Genomic DNA, 27,095 nt, shown 5'->3' on the forward strand with positions numbered 1-27,095 from the left:
CGCTGGTCCAGAGATGAACCTGGGGGTTATTGCACCATGGTGAGTGTGATGTTATGGGTTAGAAAGACCTGTGACCTCAGCTTTTGTAGCGACAAAACTGTGAATGTCGACCAAAGTGTGGCTGAGGTCCTGTCCGGGACTGGGAAATCCGGTTGGCCCAGCAATTTCCATTCAACAAAGCAAACTGAGGTCAGAAATATCAAGGCAGCCACGAAACATGAAAGAAAATCAATGAACCAAAAGCAGCTGTACCATCATTTCTCTCCTTTTTTCCTTTGGAAATTTGTTTCCAGGCTGCTCATGCATAAAAATCAGGCCCGAGATTTCAGGACAAGCCGAGGGAACACCAGAAATAAGAAAGGGTGTTTCTCATTTGCCTTTACAGATGTTCTCCACAATCAGAGCGTTTCTGACCCCTTCGCCCCACAATTTTTTTTTGTAAAAAAAGGGCTTGTGTCTGCATTTTTTCCCCTTAGAGGGAATGTTGACTTTCAAGTCCTCCTCATCTTGACACTTTCACTTCCTTTGTTGCAAGGTGAAGTAGCCGCCAGACCCAGCACAAGAGACTCTATAGCGCTTCACGACACTTGAACATCCAAGAAGAGCCCGTATCAGGAGTTTGTCTTCAAGATGATTGGACTGCTGTATCCAGCGTTGCTGAGGTGAGTGAGCCCACTTACACAGTCTCTGTGTCACAATGCCCATAACAAGATGGGCTGTTTAATTGATGATTTATGAGTAAGTAACCTGCTCTTTGCCTCTGCCACTTCGAGGTACAATGAGCTAACCATCTCCTGCGCCATGTCAGTGTCTGCCTGAGAGTGTTCTGGCCACACTGCCTCCTCTCTGCGAGGACCCGACTACTCAGCAGGAGGCTGAGGCAGATTTCCAAGGAGGAGGCTTCTAGTCCACTCTCGAGACGCTCTCCCTTTCTTAGGGCGAACAGCACTGCTTTTCCTTAGGAACTCTCACTTCTACTCGCTTTTCTCACTCCATACTTTCTTTGACTTACCCTTCCAGAGAAAGACAAGGAATTTTCTAGAGATGCCTTTGAAAGACAGGGCATCTCTATTCCCTTTAGATGTGTGGAATTTTCTAGAATCAAGGGTATCTCTATTCCCTTTAAATTCTAGATGTTTCCTTTTTCATACGCTCCTCCCAAGATGCATCTGCCCGTAGGTGATACTAATCGGGTTGGTTGTTTCCATGGAAGGAGGTTGCGTTTCTCAGCTGGGTTGTGAAGGTGATGCACCAGGCCCACAGTGGACCGTGCTGTCCTCAAAACTGTAATCTACTTGGGAGACAAAGTGGCATTCGTTCATTAATTCCTACATGCAGTGCACAATTATTGAGTGCCTACTGCATACTGGGTATTTGGGAAACCATACAAGTGGTTTCTAAGCTCTGAGCTCTGGCCCCCAGGGCAAGGGCTGGGGTATGGATCTGTGACAAAGGGTCACACATCCACATTTACCACAAGCATTGTCTGCGAATTTTCATTCTCTTGTTATTTGTGCTTTCATTCGACAAATATTTACGGAGTGTTGATAAAGCATGCCTGGTGGGAGAACGTGTCAGTCACGTCTGTGTATTTTCCCAAAGCATTCGGATGCAGTTGTGATTGACTAACTATGAGTCCATTTAAAAGCTTTACTGTTGGTAATATCCTTTTGTCGTGGGGCATTTTCTCAGTCAGTGGATGCCAGAAGTTCATTATCATCATGGAAGTGCACAAACAGATTAACATTAAAAAAATGTGCACTTCTACCAGACAATGTGGGGACTTCCCTAAGAAAAGGCTAATGCAGGGACCATCACAATAGCAGAAGGGGTGGGGTTTTGTAGGAGAGCAGCCAAGAAGTCGACAGGTGCAAAACCTCGTGCGGGAAAGCACCAACACTGTATTTAACCAACCCCAGCTATGGTATGCAAGTACTCTGAATGTAGCACCTAAATTCTTCCTCTTAAAATAAACTTAATGATGAATGAAATTATTTTATAATGATATATTATAAATAATAAATAAATCCAGAACATACAAATCTTAGCCCAACTGAACAATCCTGATTACTTAACTTCATTTCTATAGTTTAGGTTTTGCAAAAGCAATATATACTATAAATCTCTGTGTTGATGGTTCTTCCTACTTTTCCAAGTGCTTTCTCTATTCATCATTGGATCAAACATCACCAGAACTGTGAGGTGAGGACAGAACAGGGAATCACTATTCCCATTTCACAGATAAAGTTAGTGTGCTTAGGACTAGGGAGTGAGCCCTGGCTGGTGTGGCTCAGCTGGTTGGAGCGTAGTCCCAGAGAACAAAAGATCAAAGGTCCACTTTCTGGTCAGGGCATGTGCCTGGGTTGCGGGTTTGGTCCCCGGTGGGGGTGCATGCGAAAGGCAACCGATCAGTGTATCTTTCCCTCTCTCTCCCTCCCTTCCCCTCTTTCTAAAGTCAATAAGCATGTCCTTCAGTAAGGGTTAAAAATTATAATAATAATAAAATTAAAACTTTAAAAAAAGAATAGGCAATGAATTAGAGAGATACAAAATGGACAAGAGTTAACTAGGTAAAATGGCCAGGAAAATGGATTTTGAATAACCATAAAATGATCCTGGGACACACACCCTGGAATTTGGGAATAAGGAAGTAAGCTAGAATCCCATTCTACTATTGGCCGTCATTTGAGTTCTAACTAAGAATACCATGCTCACTTTTAAGAGGATCCAGAAAAAAAGCAACAAAAATATTTATGAAATACTGTGAAATAAAATTTTTAAAAAAGTCCATCAAGTAGAATAAAGCACAACAGGAAAATTTAAAGGCAACTGAGTGAGGTTCAAATTGGCCAGATAGGATTCAACCCATCGCTCTAATTTTTATTAACTGTACTTTCATGGAACAATAATTCACATGCTCTAAAAAATCCTAAAGATTAAACTATATTGTATTTTATTTTGGGTGACATGTATTTAAATGAAAGGCAGCACTGTCAAAAGAACAAGTTTAGGTTTGACTTTGCATTCAGCATACATTAGCCATCACACAACTACTTGATACTTAATCTCTCTGAACTTTGATTTGTTCCATTTCTAAACTGAGTGTGATGATACTTTCCCTGCACCACCGTTCCACCCATTTGAGACGTTGTATGCACTTAAGTGCCTGCTGAGGTACCCAGGACACAGCAGAAACTCAAACAAGGGGAGCTGATGTGTTGGCTGGTGGGGGGCAGGGGTTTCAGTTAATGGGTCCTCATGGCCTGACCACTAGACTTTGAGTGAAAAGACCTGGGTTTAGGTCCTGACTCTTCCGCTTATATAGTAACTGTGGGGTAAGATATTTGTTGAAGGTATTTAACTTTACTTATCCTGCATCTCTTCACGTATAAAATTGAGTCCAATTTCCCTTCCAGTTTCTAGTTTGAGGTTCAAATGAAACAGTGTATGTTCAATAGCTCTGAAATATGTAATCATATAAAACTAGAATATCATTGCTACTAAGTCTTTGAACACTCACCATCTAGGTAAAACAGACGTGCCACTGTGTGTGTATAAAAAAGTGTCACTGTGATAGGAACGCAGGGTAAAATTCTATTCATGTTTTTCAGAAGTCCTAATAACAATGACAACAAAAAATATCAAACTACAAGAAATTCTTAGTTACATAGGGGAGATTTCTCAGTTTTAAAGATGAGAAAACGTTTTAAAAGGCTGTCAAGGGTCATGATGGGCTGTCCCCACCCAGAGTAACATCGGCAGGGACAGACAGCCGTCCATCCCTCCAGAGCAGTTTATCAGAGCATCAGAGCCCGGAAGCTCCGGGGCAACCAGAAACAGTTTTGCCTACCCACCTTGTTTGCCGGGAGAGGAAACTGAGGCCCAGAGAAGTGAACTTACTGAACCACAAGGGTTCCACGGTGAGGAGCCTGAGCGACAAGCCCGCCACCTGCCTGTGCCTTGGCTTCTGCTCAGGGTTTTCCACGACTACACTGTTACTTCTGTTGAAATGCACACCCCACTGGCTTGAAAACCTCTGCATCTGGCAAGTGGGAAGGGCTGGAGAGCACATCCAAAGCTGTCTGCTAAACGAGGGGATCAATTGCCCGAGAGCGTTTCAGCACAAGGGCCGCAGGGCAGCGAGGGGCTGGAGAGCAACATCTTGAAGCTCCTCTCATCCTTATGCATTTATGATATCATCCAGGAAACATTTCAATAACATAGATGGAACTTAATGTCTTGCCAGGTGGTAGCCTGTGATATATACAGACGGCCCCTGACTCACAAAGAAAGACTACAGAGGGCCCATACACACAGACAGCTGCCGTGGTCCGCCCGGCCCCCACCCCCTTGCAGCTGCCATGGGCTGTGTGAAAAAATTAAAAAAGAAAGAAAGGGGCTAGAAAAAAACTTGGACCACTTGCAGATTTGGCACATTCAGAGGCAGAGGAAAGAGGGAAGCTATGGAAATAGGAATTGCTTAAGGGAATGGACTCTGAGGATAAATTTCAGCCCCAGGTGATCTGAAGCAGCGCCCTGAAAAAATCTCGTCCTGGAAACGACTGTCCTCTCCCATCCATGCTGCCAGAAATTTTTATCAATGTAGCATTTTGCTTCAAAGCCTTTTTTTTAGGGCAGGGAGTAAATAATGGGTAATTTACCATTAAAAATCTTCTAATAACAGTAATAAGAGTACCTGCCTCATGGGATTGTTGTGAAGATAAAGTGAATCAATAAATAAAAAGTCCTTAGAACTGTGCCCAACATGTGATATAACACTGATAGGTACACGATAAAACTATTAGTTCTCTTCGTAACTACTCATTCCCATTTCACAGATGAGAGAACTGAGGCTCACAGAAATTAATCTACCTAGGCCACATAACTTAGTGTTAGAACCAGGATTCAAATTGACCTCTGTCTCCAAACCTATAGTCTTAACTACTGTGCTATAAATAGTCATATGCTTGGCATTGGGGGGTCGGGGGGGAAAGGGAATAAAGGTGGAGGGACATTAGAGCAACCATTCACACACGAGTAAGAATTAATTCAATCAGACTTTTTTCCCTACTGAGAATCAACTGAGTTCAGCTGCACTTAGGAAATGAGAATTTTGACTAGGTAAGTAGGGCTGGTAGATTATTCAGGGTAAGAGCAGGGAAGGCCTGTGCAAGGGACCACTCCTGGATATTGAGTGGGGAGCTTGGAGACAATGATACCCATGGATGGAAGATGTAGGGAAAACAGGCAGTTTGGAGGGAGTCAAAGATGAACTCTGACCCATGTGAAATTTCATCTACATCTGACCCTACACCCACAGCTTCAAATAACTTAATGGTAGACTACAAGATAAGTTAAATAAACTTCTTCTGTGCTGGTTGGCAACATTACAATTCCACTTCCATTTGTGATACATTCTTTGGGGAAATGTGTGCTGAGTTCCAAACAAAGGGCTTATAATTTCATACAGCGAATGAATACTTTGTGCCTCCACGGACCGGGCACTGTGCTAGGTGCTGGGAATACCAAAGTAAATACATGGCGAAGTCCCTGCTGCTGAGCAGCCTGGAGCCCTGTGGGAGAGAGACGTGTAGGCAACTGAGAGACAATGTGCTGAGTGTAATAGGAGAGGTGTGTGCAAAGCGCCTTGGAGCACAGAGGAAGAGGATGGGGAAATTGCTTTTCAATCAGCTTTTGGAATCCAACCCCTGTGCAAGTTGGGAGCTGCGCGCGATGCCTTAGAAGTTACGGGAAGGACGTACTTAACGCTTAGTACTGAATGAACTCATTCTTCAACAGCACTGCTGTCTGCTTTTTTCCTGGCAAGTGGTGGTATCAGTACCTTTTTTTTTTTTTTCCTAAGAAGTTAAAGAGAGAGGTGATTGCATGGACTCTGAACTCAAGACTGTTCTGATTTGAATCTGACTTTCACTTGCTAGCGAGATGACCTTTTCTTGACTTCTCCCAGTCTCAGTTTCTTTATCTGTAAAGTGGGGGCAATGAAAATACCTTCTTTATAGAGTTCCTGGGAGGACAGGGGGCTCATGTGTGCAGAGTCCAGTGCCCAAAGTGGAGAAAACATCTCAGACCTGGCTGTAGATAGAAATCCCCGGCTTCCAACAACTCTGTGAGGTAGAGCTGTGTCTCTGGAAGATAGTGCTAGCAACACACAGATGAGCAGTGAACGATTTTAATAGCATGTCCTTGATGTTACATCTTCTCTTCCAAAATAGAAGTAACAAGCTGATGGTGATAACTTAAGTGGAGACTAAAACAGCGGAGGTGTCACTTTACATTATTTTTCTCTTCTTTTCCTTTCTTTTTTTTTTTTTTTGCGCCAGGCATGGCTTGAAATAGTTTTATTTTTCTTAATGTTAAATATATGTATGAAAAGAGATATTAAAGTGTTCTCTAATTTTAAAAAAGGGTGCGGCGGGGGGACATGGGGAAACACACAACAGATTGGGAAACGCAGCAAGCGATGTTTTGCCTTCGTGTTGTCTTCCCGCCGTAATGAAATTCAAAACTTTCCTCTGCGGCCGCGGGGAAAGGCACCATTTTCTAATGCCCAAAGTAAAGGGAAAGCGCAGCTGAATGGCAGGAAAAAAAATGCCTTCTGCATGCCCGCGCTTTCTTGGCCCCAGTTTCAGTCCTGCTGGAAAAAATTCCCTGATGCCGATGACAGCTGAGCTCCTCGCCTGGAATTCAGATGATCAGAAAAGGAAAATTATACCCTGAGCTTAGGTTCTGGGGGTGCCCGAGCAGCTTGTGAAATGCACAAAGGCCCGAGCGCGGGCCTGCCACCTGTCCACCTCCACCCCACGAGCTGGGTTGGGGGGGGGTGTCGTTGGAGAGGAGGCAGCGAAGAGGAGACATGAGGGGGGACAGGCCTGTGTCGGCGCATACCTCGGGTTTCCCCCCAGTTGCAGCGTGGTCTCTGGGGTGTCCGTCACCTTTACCCCTTGTTTGTAAAGGAAAAAAAAATCACCTCCAGGAAAGTCCCTCTAACACAATAGGTGGCCTTTGAAGCCCATGGAGGGGTGCAGCCTGTGGTCGGCACCCCCATCTGGGCTCCTTCCTGGGCCTGTGGTGTCACCCCCATTGAGAGGCTGACACAGAGCAGTGTGTTAAAGGCACAGGACCAGGGGCACTGTTTGCTAGGGTCCTGAAGGTGTCTGTGAAGCAGAGGTTCAGCTCCTACCAGCCTGCATGTCTTGGGCTCTCTTACTGCTCCTGTGGACATGTCCTCCCCCGAGCACCCTCACCTCCCTGCACAGTCGGGTCGCCCAGTCTTCCTTCCTCTGCCATGGAGCGGGGAAGCAACTAGTCATGTGTGGGACCCCCCCCCAACGCCGGGAGAGGAGGGTACAGCGGAAAGAGGACTCACCGAGCCATGGCCAGGGACTTTCAGGTAAAGCCCTTTATTTCTGCCTCAAGAGTAGGATTGTCAGGTACAAGGCCAGACACCCAGTTTCATTGGAATGGCAGATAAACAGTGACCGACATTTAGGTGTAAGTGTGTCCCATGGGATAGTTAGGACATACTTACACTTAAAAAATATTTTTGTTTGTCTGCTATTCCAATTTAACAAGACGGAGGGCACCTCTATTTTTATTTGCTAAATCCAACAACCTGAAATAACTACTCTGGAATAACTCCCTGAGGCTGGCATTATTATTCCTATTTTAAAGGTGGGGAGGGGAGGTTTCGAGAGATTAAGCAACTTGCCTGAAGCCACAGTGCTTGTAAATCAGAGCAGAGATAAGATTTTCAACCCAGACCCACTGATTTCAAGACCAGTGCCGGTTGTTCCCGGATACCATGAGGGAGATAGATCCCAGCCTTAAAGGGACAGGGTAAATGGGAAGCTAATGGAGGAAGCTAAGCATTCTAAAGAGTTTGGGGGAATTCTTAAATGCCTTGTTCAAAATGTAGATACTCACTCAATAGTTGCTGGATGTAATTGAATTATCACCGTGCTTGGGCACGAAAAAGCCTCTGCTCCTTTCTTATAAACATTCTTAAGACAAGTCATGTTCCTCACTCCCAGCTCAAGTCCCCCTTCAACACTACCCTTCAACACCCGGAGAGAACGTGTCACAACAGTGTGTACAGGCAGTGGTCGCGGTGGATGAGGTCACGGGACACCGCTCCAAGAGAAGCTTAGAGTCATGTTACATCCACTTAACACATGGAGGAAACCCGCAGGACTGAAGGAATTAGCTGGCCCGAGGAGTAAACCAGTCTTCTCTGGGCTGGCCACCATTCAAAGCTCAGTGTGAGTAGCCTTGTCACCTTGCTTGAACCAGGCGGCCTCACCAGAACTTGAAAATACGTATCTGCGTTTCGGTCAACAATGCCTTAGGGGAGCAGAGAAGGTGGGGGGAGGAAGAGGGAAGGGGTGCCCGCCACAACGCTTTCTTGCCCAAAGATGGGGTATAGTCTGTAGTAGTCAGTCCATGGATGCGAAGTGCCCTTCAGCCTGGCTGCCTTCTGCAGTTTGTGGAGCTCCGAGTCTGCACACGGCAACCCGGACGGAACGCGTGCGGCTCCTAGGTGCCCACACACCTCCGCGTGCCAGGAGAAATTGCTGCGGCTCTGGGCGTTGGGGAACATCTTAGGTCCCAGCCTTTTCCTCCAGATCCTTGCTGGAGAAGTCATGCGAGGATAGAGAGTAATGAGGGCTGAGGAAAATGGTAAAGAAAATGTGGACCCGAATCTGCCGCCACCAGGAAAGTTGGCTGCCTGACAGTCATTTTATTTTCTGACGATGAAAGCAATAAAAGCTCATGGTGGAAAAGTTTGAAAATGCTGAAAAGTATAAGGAAACAATAAAAACTACCCATAACCCCATGACGCAGAGATATAATCTCTCCTAAAATTGTGATGTTATTTCCTAAGGATTTCTGTCCGGAAAGATAATTGCCCTCCTACTTCGTATGTGACTTGGTATTCCACTTTTTTTTTTTTTTAACCTTACAAATCATCAACACTTCTCTCACACCATTAAAAACTCTCCGAAGAACCTCTAGGACTTTGATGAATCTTGAACGGGTGCATTGAAAATGGTCATCATTTATTTATTCTCCTCTTGCTAAACATTTAGAGAGTTTCCAATATTTTCCCTAATAGAAATAACAGCAATGACCATCTTCTTCACATACGTTTCTGTCAGGCCCTGGGCACCTGTTCCTTTATGTCTAGAATCGGATATAAAAGAGCATCCGATGTGACCCAGAGATACGTGTCCTTTGTCTCTGCTTCACCGTGCTCTGCAAGGAGCAGTATATCCTCCAGAGGCCCGCCGCAGGAAACTGGTTGGAGAATCACCAGGGTCAGTCATAGAACAAGGTCCCTTGTCAAATGAAGGGCGCTCCTGCTCGGCAAGAAGCCTGCCCCCCCCCGCCCCCTTAGACGCAGGCCCTGGTTTGCAGGGACAGAGCGGCAGAGATAAAACCCCAGAAACGGTTTTCAGAGAAACCAGCACACAATGTAATTCCGCCGGGAACACAACGATAAAAGTCCTCGGAACTATGCCGGTTGGTATTTTTACAGAACCATTGCTTGCTGATTTAGTTAATGATAATGTTGGGTTCCAAATTTCCTCTAAAAGGGAGTCTCAAGTGTTCTCAACTTGGACGGGGCTGGCTTAAAAATAAACAAATAAGTTATATAAGTCCAAATTTTGGAGGCTCGGGTTTTGGAAGCAAAGGCTCTGATGCAGGATTAAAGGGGCCGCCGCCCATCTCGTGGTCAGGCCTCACGTGCGGCCCTCAGGGTGGAGCCGCAGGGAGGGTTCCCGCTGTCCCTGAAATCCGGCCTCCAATTTAATCGCCAACGCCCACCAAGAATGCATGCACCCCATGGCGCCTAGAGCATACTCAAGAGGCTTAGGAGACAACTTCTCTTTGTTAAGAGAAACAAAAAAGCAAGCACATTTATACCTAATGCTCTACACAAAGTCAGGCCTCAGGCACCTGCTTAAGGAATCAATGAGCATTCCTGTGCTAGGGGTGGGGGCGTGCAGAGGGCACCACTGGAGTCCAAAGTAATTTCAGAAAGATACATTTGTTCAACCTAATTTTTTAAAAATGGACTTCACCAAACCGTTCCTCATGTATTTCTGAACCAGCTTTCAAAAAAGGTTCAAAATAAAAAATGCAATTTTAATGTTTTACACCCATTTTAAACGTCATAGGGCCCCTTGGCTACTTCAACAAAAATGCATTTACATTTGAGTTTTAATCTATAACTCGGAGTTAATAAACCTTTGTTGAGCCTCTGTAGTGTGGAACATGCTGGAGTAGATGAGTTTCCCAGATCTCATTTAATCCTCAGAACCACTCTGGTCTGGAACGTGGCTCAGGGCGGCCACGGCCACTGCCCGTTCTTCAGGGGGCGGGCCAAGGTGCAGGTTTGAACTCAGATTTTCTGGTATGATTCTCCTAGTCCATTCGGGCTGCTGTAACAAAATACTGTCACCTGGGTAGCTCACAAACAACAGCAGTGTATTTCCCATGGTTCTAGAGGCTGGAAGCCCAAGGTCAAGGCATCAGCAGATGTGGTATCTGGTGAGAGCCTGCTTCCTTCTCTTTTCACTGTTAACTTCACAGGGCAGAGGGGTGAGGGGGGGTTCTTGGGGTCTCTTTGACAAGGGCACTAATTCCATTCATGAGGGCTCCACCCTCGTGGCCTCATCAGCTCCTGAAGTCCCTGCCTCCTAAGATCATCACCTTGGGGGTTAGGATCAATTTAACATGACTTTTGGGGCATTACACTCAGACTGTAGCAATCATATTGTCTATTTTCTCTACAAAATCTATTTCTACTACAAAAATAGCCCAACATGAACCGTAACCATCACTGCTTAGGAACCCTGAAAACTCAGTGAAAAGCATGTTATTAATTATTGCTAAGATTTCCCTCCTGAATTCCCTGCCATTCCTAAACCCATCTGTCAGGTCCAGTGTCAGCACGAGGTCATATCCAAAGAGCCACAGTCCAAAGAGCCATTGGAGATTGTTTTTAAAAATATGTTGTTCCCTGATTTGCATCTTTGAAGACAAAAATTAAAGAGGGTGCAATGCATCGTTCCCCAGCAGCCCTTAGAACTCCAGATTCTCCCATACCCATGCAGCGGCGTCCGTCTTTCTCTCCACACCCCTAGGCCATAAAGCCTATCCTCTCTCCCCCTCTTCTCCTGCATATCCCAACCTTTTCTCATTTGATTTCTTTTTAACGGGCAGGAGAAGAGCCAGGGCCCAGGGTCACCCTGTTACCGTCTCCCTCATCGCATACAGACATGTCTCTCCAATGCCACCTACGGCACCCGACACGGCCGTAGCTCTTTTACACCAACGCTTGTCTTTCACTTCGGCTCTGTCTCCTGGTGCCTCCAACTATTCAGACAACTCAAAGGCAATTTCAGCTTTGGAAAGGGAAAAAATGAGGTTTTGGTAAGTTTTCCTAACAGACTGAAGGCTAGTTAGGGGCAGGGCGTGAACTGGCTGGTCCCTGCGTCCACCTTTCCAGGTCTCGTAGCCTATGATGCTGTGATCCCTACAACAGGCCAGAGTGGGGACTGGCTGACAGCTGTGAAGTGCTCTCGGTAATAGTAAAAACACTGAAATGTTCCAGATTTGTCCATATGTAATTTTAGCTTGCTAAAAAAACACGGTAATAGATATTAATCTGTAAACGCTGAACTCTTTTTGTATAGGTATGTTCTTTGGGGGAGGGTGGAAATTGGTTTTTCCGGGAGGGGATTGTATTTTTAAAGCAGTTTCCTTTTGCAAGGTGACACACTTCCTTTTTTCACCCTCAAAAGTTCTTGCAACCTTTTTTGACACCCTCTGCCTGTGTCCAATGGCAAACCCAATGGAAGTCTTTTAGAAAGCAGTGGCAAGAGATGGCAGAAAAATGGTTTCTCCCCTCAACTGTGCTGCCTGGGTAATTTGTTTTCCTCATTGCTGAAAAGGAAACCGTAAGAGCGTTTTGCCCACTCCAAACCTCTGGAACTGGAGTTATGAGGTTGTATGGAGGAGGCCAGGAAAAATATTTCTTGGGGTGGTTTGATGCTTTTGAGGCCTTTCACTAGAGACCTGCAATACTAATTACCCAGGCTTCCTATCTGAATAAGACATTTATATAATGATTCCTGGCTAGGGAAGCCAGTGTCAATAAACAGGCCACTCAGATTCAATTCTACTGCATCTCGAAACTAGATTCTTTGGATCCTCATGGGTAAATCCAGTCTCCCGGAGTCCAGGCCAGTGCTGGGTATAGAAAAAGGAGCGTGAAGCACGAGGCATGTTAGGGGGAAGGAGTCTGATGGTGGGCTACCTGGGCACAGAGACGAGAATCATTTCTTTCTGCTCCCTTAAAAAAAGAATGCCGATATATAAGAAGTCCTGCTTCCGTCATTTATTGGCTGTTTGACCTTTAAGCAAGTTACTTAATCTTTCTGTGCCTCAGTTTTCTCATCTGTAAAATGGGGGTGAAGACTATGTATATCACTGAGTTTTTTATGAGGCTTACATGAGTTCATAAGTGTAAAGCAATTATTAGAGCAGTGCCTGGTACAGAGTGACTGCAAATGCACAGGGGGAAAACAGTCATGTTTAATCAAATCAAGACATCTGAAGGGTGGCATTGGCTGCTGACTGTGCCCTGTGGGCCTGATGCATCCTTTCCTGCAGAGTGGGCCTGCGTGGGGCACACTGGTCAGGGCTGAGCAGCCCTGCAGATGCAAACCGGGAGGGTGGCAATGAGAAGCACTAGTCCAGGCCACTTGCTGTCACAGACCTGCTAATGTCCTCTGAGAACCTAGATCAGCAGACTTCAAAATCTGTCACTCTCATGCTCTCTAAAAATGAATTTTGAAAACTATACCTCGGCCCACGTTCTTAGTTTTCCTAAACTTGAATTTACCATTTCAAATTCAGATTCAATGATTGCAAAAGATTCCCTGTATGTTATAAAACTGGGCATTAAGACAGAACACCAGTTGGATCAGTATTGTAGACAAACTGCACGGCCCCCAGCAACACCCTAACGATTTGCCACCCACTGTCACCCATTTTAAAAATATGCAAGTGAGGATTTCTTTCACACCCAACTGTTTTTTCATCTAGCCACTAGTCTTCCACATTTAAGTATCACAAGTTATTAGCAGTACAAAATCCACCAGAACATTATCAATATATTTTAACTTTAGACATATGATTTTATTTAAAGTAATTTTTAACGTGTCTCAATGAGATGGGTGAGGATATTCTCCTGCAACTAGTTCATATGTTCAGGAACGACTATTACTATTAGAGAGTAACAGGGTTTATAATCATTTCTATTCCTGTACTTTTTCTTCATAGATGTGACCACTAGGAACTTTTATTCACATAACTATGTAGATGAGAAAGGAAGGAGTTTTCCCAAAATGCTGATATTTAATTCTTTGAACTTCTTCAGAATTGTATGCCCACAACACAATTTTTAAATGTCTATCACTTTGATTAGGTCTTCCTCCAATTTTGTTCAAAGTAAGTAACTGGAAATCATCTAACTTGAGAAAGTATTGCGTTGGTCAAAAAGTGCATATGTTTTTTCCATAAAATGAAAGACACGTGTTTCATTTTCACCAATAATTTTATTGATTGGATATTTTGAGTATAGTGGCTATCACCTACATGGTATAACATTGATTATTCTCAGTTAATGTCTCAATTTGATCACTACCAACTTCAACTGGTCTGCTGGGCTGTGGAGCATCGTCCAGCGAGAAACCTCCAGCACGAAACTTCACAAACCACTTTTGACACGTTCCATCAGTCACAGCTCCTTCTCCATACACTGCGTAAATCTTTTTTTGTATGTCAGTTGCATTTTTTACCTTTCTTGAGCTAATATGCAGAAAATGTCACTTATTTTCTTCCATCTTCAGTAGTAAAAGGGCTACACAAAAATTCACCAATTTTAATAAATTTTTTTAAATGTACTCTGATATGACAGCTGTCACAACACAATCTAATGAAATCGTTTCAAATGAAGTTACAGACAACTCAGTGCCATTAGAGCCATCTTATGGGAAAAAAACAAATGAACTTTTTGGCCAACCCAATATTTATGATTCAACCATTAATGTCTCATTCCACGAAGTAGACCAAAAAGGCCAAGAATTTTAAGTTACTTCCCTGTTACCCGTTCGCTCAGAGGTACTTTGTTAGATTTGTCTCCGTAAGAGTTGAGCAAACCAAAACATTTATTTTCATATATCTTTTAGAGTAAAACTCCTTTAATGCTCTTATCTTGTTACATGCCTTAAATAAAATTTTGTCAAAATCTTGGAGCTTCAGATTTGGCTCATGCAACTGATAAAAATGTTCCATCATATAATCTAATTGCCAAACCAATCAGCCCCAGTCAAATGCATTTCTCGTTATTAAAAGTTTGACTTTATTTTTCATCTAAAGTCAATACCTTAATACTCATTTTGAAGGATATTATAAAAACCATTGAGAAATAAATTATGAAAAATGTATCCTATAAAGTAGATTACTAGAAAGCAGTCAAGTTTCCATTGATGTAGATCTGGTATAATTAGTTATAAATCAGTGTAAAAACAGGATAATAATGCTGTTTCATATTACTTGATTTGCAGTAAAATGGCATACTACCTTGCTAAAATGACATTATTTATGGAGACAGAAATATGATAGAAGGTATGATATTCTTAAGCTGTATGAATGCGTGTATCTCACACTGATGTGTGGCTTTGGGAATAATTAAATAAAAATTATGTTTAAAAATCAGAGATAACTTCACAAACTTCTTTAGCCCTCATCCTCAAACATTTCTATCAAACAGGAAAGCAGATTGTGTCTGGATGCAACTAAAGGTGACCGGGCTAGCAGGCATCAAATAACTAAGTATTTACCCAGAAGAGGTAGAAAACATATGATTTTATAAAATCAGTGCTAAGTCCCCCATGAAATGGCACACACACTATTTGCAAAACACAACCTAAAATTTTTATTTGCAGGTGTTATCCAATGTATCATGAAAATCTTGGTGGCCCTAGAAAATATCCCAGTTACAGCTATTAAAAGTTAACATGATTAATTAGCCCGGACAACTCAGCTACTGTCAGGCCCTTTCCTTTCTAGATGATGACAAGTCCTAGGAATGAGGAATCAGACTTTTCTTACACACACAAATTCCCCCAACATACCCACAACACCCCCCCCACACACATATATACTACAGATGTTGCCAATAATAAATTCAACCACAGAAAAGAAAGGATTACAGGATACCCATCTATCAGATAATAACAGCCAGTATTTAACGAGCACTTGGGCCATGCCAGTCCCTGTTCAAAGTTACATGCATATACTAGCCCTTACTTGGTCCTTACAGCAATGCTGTGAGGCGGGTCAGATTAACGTGCCCATGACCAGATGAGGAAATGAATACTCAGAGGCCACGGGACTGGCAGTTGGTGGAGACAGTGTGCAAACCAGGGTACCTGGCCCCAGAGGGCGTCAGGTTTCACCATCACACACATCGTCGCACTGGCACGTGGGTCCATTTCTCATCACTTCCATTCCACAATATGCACTATGTTTCCATACTAACAACCATGGTGGTTGGCAGAACAACGCCCTGCACCCCAAAGATGCCCACGCCCTAATCTCCGGAACCTGTGAACACACAGCAGAGGGCCTCTGCAGATGCGATTCAGTATGGGTCTGGAGATGGAGAGAACACCCTGGGTTATTACCCAGGTGGGTGCAATGTCATCACAAGAGGACTCGTAAGGGAGGGGGGAGGCAGGAGAGCGAGAGCCAGGGAAGAAGATGGGATGGCAGAATCAGAGGTCGGAGTGACGTGACTGCTGGTGTTGACAATGAAGGGCCAGGAGCCAAGAAATGCAGGCAGCTGCTAGATGCTAGAAAAGGCAAGAAGAGAGATTCTGCCCTAGAGCACCCGGAAAGGAATACAGCCCTGCCGGCATTTCGATTTCAGCTACATAAGTATCCATGATGGACTCCTGACCTCTCAAACTGTAAAATAGTAAACCCATGTTGTTTTAAGCCACCAAGTTTGTGGCGAGTTATTACAGCTGCAACAGCAAACTAATACAATCATCAAAGCACTAATAAAAGGCATTGATCAGAGTAGGGGGTGAGCATTCACAAACCATGTTCTACAGGCTAATCACAGCAACATGCTTGCTGCCCATATAAAGTCAGGAAACATATGCGAGCAGCTAAGAAGCAACAAATAGATTCTTGCTTCCGTACTGAAAATGAAGGTGTCTCTTATCTCAGTTTTGGAATAAGTAAAATTTATCCACAGAGACTCTGTCTCGTTTTTACTTTTATAAAATTGACTTTGACGGTTTTTCTTATGAAATTTCCCTCTTCTGTGTTTTGGTGTCAATTTTTCACTTGAAGACATTTCAAAACATTCCCTTCTTGGACACTTTCTACTGGTGTGAGCCCTGCCCCTGCCACTTAACTTGCTCTAGAGAATTGGCATTAGTGTAATTGCTAGTATAATAAATCATGGAACGGCTGCCCCGTGTTCAAAGTATGCAGCTTCTCCGCTCTTACACAACTGCTGTTTCTGCTGTCAGATGGTCGTCCTGCAGCTCAAGCCCCACACAGCAGCCAGAGGGAGCTTTTTACCCCAGGAATCTGACACTGTCATTCCCGTCCTCAAACTCCTTCCCTGATCCGTGTTACATTCAGAATGAACAACAGACCACGAAGTCTGGTATTCAGAGTCCCCTGTGCTCTGCCCCCCGCCCCGCCCCTGCCTCCCGACCTCCCCGACCAAGCTGCTCGCTGTTCTGAGACGCGGCAGGGTCTCTCAGTGTGCCTGCACGTTTGCGTCCTTCACCTAGGGCAACAACAGCCACTCTCTTTTCCATTGGCCCAGTTCTGTCCCCCTCCTCCCTTGGCGCAATGGCAGGTCCAATTGTCCCAGCATCATCTGCCAAGATGCAGGTAACAGCACTTAATAGACACACAGATGTGGGTCCAGAACATCCATCCTGTTTACCTTTGCGCTGTGGTTTCCTGTGTCATCTATCTCTAATTTCCTGCCTGGATACAGACCTACCAACCTCTGTTTTCTGACTTTTTGACCTTGGCTTTTCCCACTGGACTATTGACACTGTGAAACTCATGTCCATGCACTTGGGATGAATAGCAGGCTCAGGTAGGAGATGCTCCCGGAGGTTCATTCTCAGCTCGTGACCACTCTTCCACTACAAATGCACACACACACACTGGGCACTAAGGAAGACAGATATAATAAGTGAAGCCTATTCAGTGCAAATAGCAAGGCAGGCATTGTGTTAAGTACTTTGTTGCTTTAGTTGAACAAAATCACCTGTAAAGCAAGTATTATTTAGTCCCCATTGACAGATAAGGAAACTAAATTCATTAAGACGAAACAACTCATCCAATGCCACACAGCCTTAGTGATGGCGCCACTAGGTCACGTGATGTCAGAAAGTTTGGTCAATCAATCATCTCCACTGCCTTTTTTTCTGATCCTTGTGGATCCCCACCCGCCACCACCACACTTCAAAGCGCTTCTCAAGCTACCAAAGTTATCTTTGCATTTATTTCCCTGGATTCTACTTGTGTGGACCTGTCTGTATCCCCAGGAGACATGAGCTTCTCAGGGTAAGGAACATATCTTTCAAACCTGAGCACACAAAAGAACCACAAAACAATGTCTTCCTAAATATGCAGCTACTACCACTGGTCCCAAAACACATCTATTGCCTAGGTTTGCACACCTTCCAAACTGCATTATGCAGGCACCTCCCAGGGAGCTAGGTATGAAACTTCAGTCTCCTACTGCCCCTCTGAGCTCAGGGTCCTGGTACAGTCATGAGTTTTCTTTCTGAACTGACTTTTAACTGTCCTATCAGGTCAGTATTGTCAGTTACCTCAAAATCTCTTGGGAAATAAATATGAGTTTTATTTATAAATCAATGCATGTGTATGTGACAGTTCAATAAAATCTGAAGAAAGCAAAGTTTTAAAGCTAAAATGATCCATGCGGGTCAGCTGCTTTACTTCTCCTTTTTTGCAGATGAAAGAACTAAGGTCTATTTCGAACTTGAAAACCAGTCCCTAGATGTTCTGTGTTTGGCCCACATAGTATTTTTTAAGTTGAGTCAATATTTTTAAATTGTGTGCTTATACCAGAAAGAGAGAAAGAGAGAGAGAGAGAGAGGAAGGCTCTACTGGTTCTGGTTCTGTTGAAATATTAAAATATTTGGCAGCCTCCAGATATATACACAAGAGAAAAAAATACACCTATCTACAGAAAATCTTATAGATGAATGGTCATAGCATCACTAGTCATAATAGCCCCGAAGTAGAAATAGTTCAATTGTCCATCAATTGATGGATAAATAAATTGTAACTGATCTATGAGGTCTTCCCAAAAAGTATCCAGCTAGGTACTATGTAGCATGAAAAATAGAGACATTTATTGAAGAGACAACAAACATTGTACATAGGACAATGACTCCTCAGTCCCCTTCAAAGTAGGCACCTCAGGACCTCACACAAGTCCTAATCGTCATCAGCTGCCCCATCAAATTTTCCTGAATCTCACTGATGGTCAGAAATCTCTTCCTTTTCAAAGGTGACTTTAATTTGGGGAGAAGCCAGGGGTCACAGGGCCCCAAATCTGAGCTGTAGGGCAACCAAGCCACCTGGGTGATTTGATATTTCACCAAAAACCATGCACAAGATATAATGCATTTGAGCAGGCATGTTGTTGTGATGAAGCTGCCAATCACCAGCTGCCCATCACCAGCTGCCCATAGCTACAGCCTTCTGAATCATTCAAACAGTTTCCATGGAGGAATTTTCAAGCTTAATGCAAAATTTGATGCAGATTTCTTGTTCTACTTGCTCGGTCATTTTGAATGCAACAGCCACATGGTACACATGGCTCCCTGAACAGCAGCTACCGCCCCAACTGACTAGTACAGTGAAGTCATCATCGCTCACACACGTGCATTCCAGTCCACTCTCCTTGGCTACCAGGTTACATCGATGTTGTGCAAACCATTCTCATTACATGAACAATGGTTGGACTTTTTCTGGACAGATCTTGGATACAATGGAGCATTATTCAGCAATAAAAAATGTAGTACGTGTTGCAACATGAATGAACCTTGAAAACATTGCACTAAGTGAAAAAGCAAGCCACTGAAGGCTCAATATTGTATGATTCCATTCATATGAAATGTCCAGAATGGGCAAATCCATAGACACGGGAAGCAGATGAGTAATTGGGTGGGGCTGAGGGAGATGGGAATGCGGAGTCACTGCTATTGGATGTGGGGTTTCTTTTTGGAGTGATGAAAATGTTCTAGAATGGATTGTGGCAATGGTTGCATGACCCCAAATATCCTAAAAAAAGACTGAATTGTTTAAAACATGTATATGTACATATATACATATATGTGTGATGCTGATACAGACATAAATATTGAGCAAGAGCGGCCCGCACGCCTGTGGAACTGCGGGAACTCTGGGCTGGCTCTCGGCAGCAGCTGCTCCCTCTAACTGAAGCGTGCTTCCTTCAGTTTTCCTCAGTCCGCTTCATGCCCCTTCCCCCAACTCCTAGTTTCGCCCACGTCACTCAACTCTATTTTCTGCCTGGCCTGGGTCTTTGCGTTTTCAGCTTTTGGTCAAGACCATCATGGAATCTCAAAGTTGGGAAAGACGGCACCCGCCTGACCTCCCCGCAAAGCGAGGCGACGGGAATCCTCATTCGTATCCCAGGGGTCCTCTCCTTGCATGCCATCCCCCCATCCCCTCTTTCAGTGAGGGGCACTGGCTACGCAGGGAGGCAAGCCATGATTACTGTTGCTGTCATCACTGCTAACAACACTAATGCAATAATTCAGAATTTGCAAAATGCTTTAAATGCTTTCCCTTGCCTCATCATCATAACAAACCTGTGAGCTACTTATTGTTACCCACATTTTACAGATAAGAGCACTGAGAAATTGGGTGACCTGTCCAAGGTGACACTCCATGAGACTGGCCCAATTGTTCTATTATCCTGGAGTAGAGCTGGGTGAGGTTGTGGGGAAACCAGAGGTTTGGTTGTGCTGGAAAACAGCACCTGGGAAAACAGTGTGACGTGGGTAGAAGAATCAGGAAAAGCTTCCCCGACTCTACCACTCATTGGCTGTCGCACACACAAGTGGTCAGCATCTCAGGCCTCCTTCCCATCATCTGTAAAATGGACACAAGAACACAGGCTGGACCCCTGCCACCCCTCCCCCAACCTGGTCTGGACCTGCTCTGCACCCAGCACAGCTAAGGAAGAATCACACTGTGCCTGGAAATTCAACTCATTTCATGAGCTGAATGCAATCGTGGGGCCTAGCAACCAGCTCAAGATGAGTCATCTGGCTCAAGAGATCATTGTCAGTGGTCCTAGCAGCACACACCACCGCCAATAGCCATTTCATTTGATCTCCACACCGATGCTCAAACCACAGATTTCCTGGGCCTGTAGCCTCCCAGGAAATGGGAGCCAAACAACAGATGATTCACATTTCCTCTGAAGCAGCAAGACAGAAACTGCCTGCCTCAGACACTGCCACCAGCCTTGCAGGGCCCTGGCCTGAGCTGCTCCTTCCACATCAGCTGGCGGGCATGATGTCCCTCGGCCCAGAGGCCGCCTGTCCCATCACCACTTTCTCTCCAAGGAGAGGGAGGGGAGAGAGAAAGGGAAAAGAGGGGAGAGGACAGGAGAGTTGAATAAGCGTTTATTAAGTGCCCATTACGAGTCCGGTTCCGACTCCATCAGCCACTTTGTAGATATTATCTCAGGTAATTTCTCTGTAATACTATAAAGCAGATATTAGATGCTATCTGCCATACTATATGTTTACGTTTTTCCTCACTCAGTGATAAGTTCCAGAAAGGCAAAGACTGATTCATTGCTCTATCTCCAGTTTCAAGAAGGAGGACATAATAACATATAATAATTATAGGTAACACTTATCTTCTACTATATGCTATTCTAAGTATTTTCATACATTAACTCAATCAAATAATAATAATAATAATAATAATAATAATAATACAGACATCCCCTGACTTACAATGATGGATCAACTTGTAATTTTTCAGCCTTACGATGGCACAAAAACAATGGGCATTCTGTAGAAACCGTGCTTTGAATGCTGATCTTTTCCTCAGCTAGCATATGCAGTGCCATGCTCTCCCATGATGCTGGGCACAGGCAACAAGGCGATCCTGCCCACCTGTAGGCTAAGCGTTCTGAGCGTGTGTAAGGTAGGCTGGGCTACGCTATGATGTTTGGTAGGTTAAGTGTACTATATGCATTTTTTACTTATAATATTTTCAATTTATGATATGGGTTTATTGGAATGTAACTCCCTTGTAACTCGAGGAGTTCTATAGTAATAATAATAATAATAATAATTAGCATTTATCTTGTGCCACACACCATTATAGTTTCATATATTAACTCAATTATTTTAACAACTCCATGATGTAAACACTTCTATCTCCACGTTCCAGATGATGCAACTGAGGCATACAGAAAACATTGGCTTGCCTAATTTCCCTGTAGCTAGAGAGCTGTGGAGTCAGGATTCAAATCCAGGACACCACTTTCATAAGTTATGGTGGAATATATATAACATAAAATTTTCCATTGTAACCATTTTAAACGTACAATTCTGTAGCATTAAGTATATTCACACTTCTGTGCAACCAGCACCACCATCTATCTCCAAAACTTTTTCAACTTCCCTAACTAAAATTCTGTATCCATTAAACACTAATTCCCCACTCCTATGAGATTCTTATTGAGGAGAGATGTGGCTAGGATTAGACCCTGGAGTGGGAAGTCAGCTATCTGGAATGATCTGGGGAGAACAATAAAGAATTCCTGCCCTTGAAATTGTCTCCTCTGTTAACAATCATGAATTCAAATCTTGTACGGTCAGGGAGTCATTCTTGTGGTTTTTAAAGATCTTGAGGTTTTCATGAGTCCAAGCAGAGGGTTAGGACATCAAGCTGCTGTCAACAAAGTATGCGGAGAGATGCAAGGACAGCTCAAAGGGAAGAGTGGAAGGCTGGTTCCCAGGAACCCGCTTCCTTCCTAGATTGTCTGCCACTGGGAGCAGCCTGCTTGCGTTCACTCGTCAGATACTGAGGAGCGACCACCCTGTTTTGGGGGCTGCTGAAGCCCTGGAGATAGGCTGAACAGTGCATGGAGACCTTGGAAGAGTAAATGGGGTGACCGTCCTTGCTGTGGGAGGAAAAGATCTCCAACTCTGAGAACACATAGGAGGAGTTCCCCAAAGGCTTCCCAGAAGAAGCAACATGTCAGCCAAGATCCGAAGTTTGAGTAGGGATTAGCTGGAGGGAAGAAGTGGGAGGAGGGCAGGAAGAGTGCACCAGGAAGAAGGAAACAGTATGAGGGTATGTGTAAGATACCTCAGTGAGAATCTGCACAGTGGTCTGTGGGGAGGGAGGCAGTGAGGCATGATGTGGGGAGAACAGAGAGAGAGAAGGCTCAAGTGGTGGGAGGGACCAGATCGGGCAGGACCTTGTAAACCCAATGAGGGACTACAGACTTTATCCTGGTGTAACCTGGAGCCACAGAAGGCTGGAAGGGAGTCTAATCAGATTTGCATGTTCAGAAAATGTGTAGGAAGAAAAGAAAGGAGAGCCAGAACTGGAAACGGGGAGACTGGGTAGGAATTGATCGTGTAGATCAGGCCACAGGTGAGGTTCTCTGGACCAGGAGTGGCCACTGCAGAGACGCAGAGGGGAGACAGGTTCAGGAGTGGTGACGGGCGCACCAGTGACAGGACTCTGTGGTTGCAGAGAGATGGGGAGAGGGAGGAGTGGCAAATGATTTCCGGTTTGGACAGCTGCATGGGTGGCAATTATAGTCACCCATTCCCTGAGATAAAGGACTCAGGGAGGAAAGCTGGTTTGGGTGGGAAGATAATCAGTTCCATATTGGACAAGTTCAACTGAGGGTCCTGTGAAACATCCAAGGGAAGATGCCAATGAGTATGGAGAGAATGAACCGGAAAATACTGCTGGTATGATTGTCTCCTCTTCTGTATGTGGGGGTTAGACAAGGTGATAAAAAGGTCGATAAGAGGAAAGGTAACTGGTAGATAACAGGCACCCACAAACACAAATACATATATATACACATATGTCAGATAGGAACACGGGACAGGTTCTCAGAGTGACAACTCTTCCGGGTCACTAGAGTTTGTAGGTTTAGAGTGAGCTTGCAGGGGAAGGGGAGGTGACAAGCAGAAAATCCCTGGAAATGAACTTCACAGTTCTGATCTGATGCTGTTTATAAATTTCTTGATCACAGATGCTTTATTTCTATGTCAGCAACCCTGGCACAAACTTGCAGCTTTAAAAAACCTGGCGAGTAGTTTTCTCTTGGGGGGGTGACGAAAAATGGTCTGGGATCAGATGGTGGTGGTGATTGCACAACGCTGTGAACACACTGAAAACCACTGAATGGCACACTTTTAAAGGGTAGGTTTTTATGGTATGTGAATTACATCTCAATGAAAATAATTCTTAATGAAAACACACTTCCAGTGGCGGAGGATGGTACCATCCACCCTCCAGCGGCTTTTCCAGGTCTAAGTCTGAGCGCTCTCACTTTCCCTTCTGCACTGCGAGGGCAGGGCCTGCAGACCTGGCCGTGGGTACGTTTGCTATTTAGGAACATAAACGTCGTAAAGAAAATAGGGTTTTGGATGAAGTTAGTGAAGCCCTTAGGGTATATTTTCACTTTCAAAGTCATGAACCAAAACTTTAAATGAAGAAAATACTGATAACATTTTACTTAGTTGTGTTTAGACGCTGTACTTAATGCTTACTGACTTTATTTAATCATCGTATCAACTCCTTGAGATAGGTAGTATTATTGTCCCATGGGGAAAGTGGGGTGTAGAAAGGTACACAGCTGGTGGCAGAGCCCAGCCCTAAACGCAAGCAATGGGACCTGGTGCCCACTCTACTATCACTCCTGCCATAGAATAGGTGACCAGAAATGATGTTATGTTCCTCAACCTCAGATCTTCGCTTGGACATTGTTTCATCTCAGAAGCCTCCTGGACCCCCTAAGTTTGATTAGATGCTCCTCCTCCATGACCCTCTAGTGCCTGTATTTCCCCTCTAACATCTTGAATCATGGTAGGTCATAATTGCCCATTCACTCACCTGTACCAATTGTAAGCACGTGAGGGCAGGGATCACATCCACCTCATTCTCCATTCTACCCTTAGGACTCGGTGTAGGGATTGCTCCCCAAAACAAAACTGCATGAATGAATGAATGAATGAATGAATGAATGAATTTCCATGAACCATACCTTACTCTCAAGAGATTTTTCAGGATCTTTCTACTCTGTAATTTCCAAAAACAGGTTTGGAAATTAATTTTGTTTTGTTGTAGATAAATGTGCATAATGTAAAGCTCCTCTCCCCCCCCGATGGATTCTTTTTCCAAACGTTTGTTGCTTTTCTAACTCTGTAACTCAGACTTGTTGACTGTGTTTTGCCTCTGGGGTCTACCCTCCTGGTTTTAATTGTGGTCCTAAACTTGCAGTGTAATTGAAATGTTGGCAATGGAAAAAGGATGGTGTAACTTTTACTTAACGATGACATAGCTGAGTAGATATTTCTTAATTCTCTCTGGTAATCAAAGCTAAAGAGCTTTAGCTCTGTTATGATAGCTTTGTGCCAAAAACATGTCAAGGAGCTCCCTTTAAAGATGCCTCTGTCCCCCTCCCCTAGAGGGCATCAATATGACTCCAAGAGCCAGATGGGCTTTGCCCTTATTTTCCACTATTACTCCCACAGCTTCATTGCAAAAGCCTTCACCAATCCCTTGCCTTTACTTCTGCCTCCCACTTCCACCCCCGACAGGCATCACCAACAATTCACACTCCGTGGAAACAAAGGTGCATTGAAGTGAATCTCAATGCAGCAGGTGTAGACTGTTCTGTGACACCCTGGAGTATTAAAAAGAAAGCTATGTTTATTTAATGTTCTAAACCAAATTAAATCTATAGCATGCCTTGCACTCAAAAGGATCTAGAGTTGTCAAACCCCAGAAGGCTCCCATGGTTTATTGTTGCTCCCTGCATTTGCACAAGAAACTCAGGGATTACACAGATCAGAAATTTGAGGAAGGTCCCTGGTCCTTTACCCATTGTTTCAATGATAACCATGAGCTATTGGTTGCAAAATCCCATGGTCATTTTCTCAGTCTTAATCTTACTCAAACTATCAGCAGCATTTGACACGGTTGATTTCTTCCTCTTAGAAAACTTTCTTTCCTTTACTCTGGCTTGTCTTTCTCCTTCTCAGTGATTTTACTGGTTCCTCCTCATATTCTCCTAAAAAATTGGGGTACCCTCAGCCTACGTCTTTAGACCTCTTTGCTCTTTGTCTAGATGAACTCATCTGGCTTCATGGCAACAAATACCTTTGATCTTCATTGATAATTTCCAAAATCATCTCCAGTTCCAAATTCTCCCTTCAACTCTAGACCGACCCCTACATCTGACTGTCTACTTGATACCTTTGCTTACCTGGCCATCTCAACAGACATCTCAAATTTAACATGTCAACACCCGATTTCCTCTCCCACCTTCCCAATTCAGCTCTATCCTCATTCCTTCCTATTTCCATACAGATAACTTCATTGAACTTTTTGCTCAAGCTAAACACCTTGGAACCATTCTCACCTCCTCCATATCTATCTACCTCTCTCTCTTTCTCCTGCTTTCAATCTCACATTCAATCCATCAGCCAATGTGATTGTCTCTTGCTTAGAAATACAATTTCTCACCTTCTACACTGCTACTACCCTAGTCCAAGTCACCAGCATATCTTTTTCTGGATTATTGGCATAAAGAGTATGCATGCTTCACTTCCATCATTATCCTGTAAATCTATTTTTCATACAGCAGCCTAAGTAATTTTTAAATCAAATATCAGATCATATCACTTCCATCCTTAAACTTTCCTATTATTGAGAAATAATTGGAAAGTAAGTAAATCCTCAATAAGTAAAATCCACAAACTTGACCATGATCTCCAAGTACTTACATGATTTGGTTCTGTCTGCCTGAACTACTCTTTACCAAATACTCACAGGGTTCATTCCCTCACCACATTATCTGTACTCAAATGCAACTTTCTCAGTGGATCCTTCCCTGACTCCTACCCCTACCCCATCTCTCTCTGTCCCCTTAATAGCTTTATTCTTCTTCATGGCCCTGAGCATGATTTCTCATAAATGTATTTATCTCTGTACTGTCTGTCTCCCTCCTCTAAAATGTAAGCTCAGTGAGAGATGGACTCTTGTCTGTTTGGTTCACTGCTCTATCCTCCAATCTGAAACAGGATTCTGGCTCAGACTGAATGCTCAGTTGGTTCAGTGAATGAATGACTGGCGACTTCTGCTGCCGCCTGTGGAACCCACTTGAAGGCAAGAGCTGCCAGCTGCCTCCCCCTCTCTGAGCATTGCCGGGTCCCCACACTCACTGCACTTCATTCTCAGCCCTCAAAGCTTCCCATACAGCCATCCTCATGTGCCTCAAGGTTTCAGCATTGACACAAGGCATAGTTCTCTGACACACAAATATTCTGCCCCTCCATACTGCCTCCCTGTTTTGCAGACTATAATAACTTCACCACCACCCCTCAAATGCACACAGAAACTGCTTACTTCTCTACTTCACTTCCATCATTATTTAAGGGAATGATTCTTAACAGACTAGATGTTGGAGGCCAACTTCGTGACTCCAAACCCTGGTCACTTAAACAGGTGTGTGGCTTGGGGCAACTTTGTTGACCTCTCTGTGTCTTAGTTTCCTTATCTACAAAATAGATAAGTGTCTCTTCCTTGTAGGTTTGTTGTAAGGGTTAAATTGGGTAATTTATGGTAAGTGCTTAGAATCAGGCTTAGCATAATGCATTCACTATTATTTCTGTGAAATGTTGGTCTCT

At 44.0% G+C, this 27,095-nt stretch overlaps 1 protein-coding gene across 1 annotated transcript in view; it reads left to right on the forward strand.

Annotated features, from left to right (window-relative positions):
* The first annotated feature begins 642 nt into the window (after positions 1-642).
* Positions 643-27,095, forward strand: part of RBPJ (recombination signal binding protein for immunoglobulin kappa J region) — a 209,901-nt gene continuing 183,448 nt past the window's right edge. Inside the window, exon 1 of the mRNA XM_036019537.1 lies at positions 643-662. The gene's annotated coding sequence lies outside the window, so the exon portion shown is untranslated. The remainder of the gene's footprint in view (positions 663-27,095) is intronic.

Source organism: Phyllostomus discolor, chromosome 1, assembly GCF_004126475.2.
Source record: "Phyllostomus discolor isolate MPI-MPIP mPhyDis1 chromosome 1, mPhyDis1.pri.v3, whole genome shotgun sequence".
In the NCBI taxonomy this organism is placed as follows: domain Eukaryota; kingdom Metazoa; phylum Chordata; class Mammalia; order Chiroptera; family Phyllostomidae; genus Phyllostomus; species Phyllostomus discolor.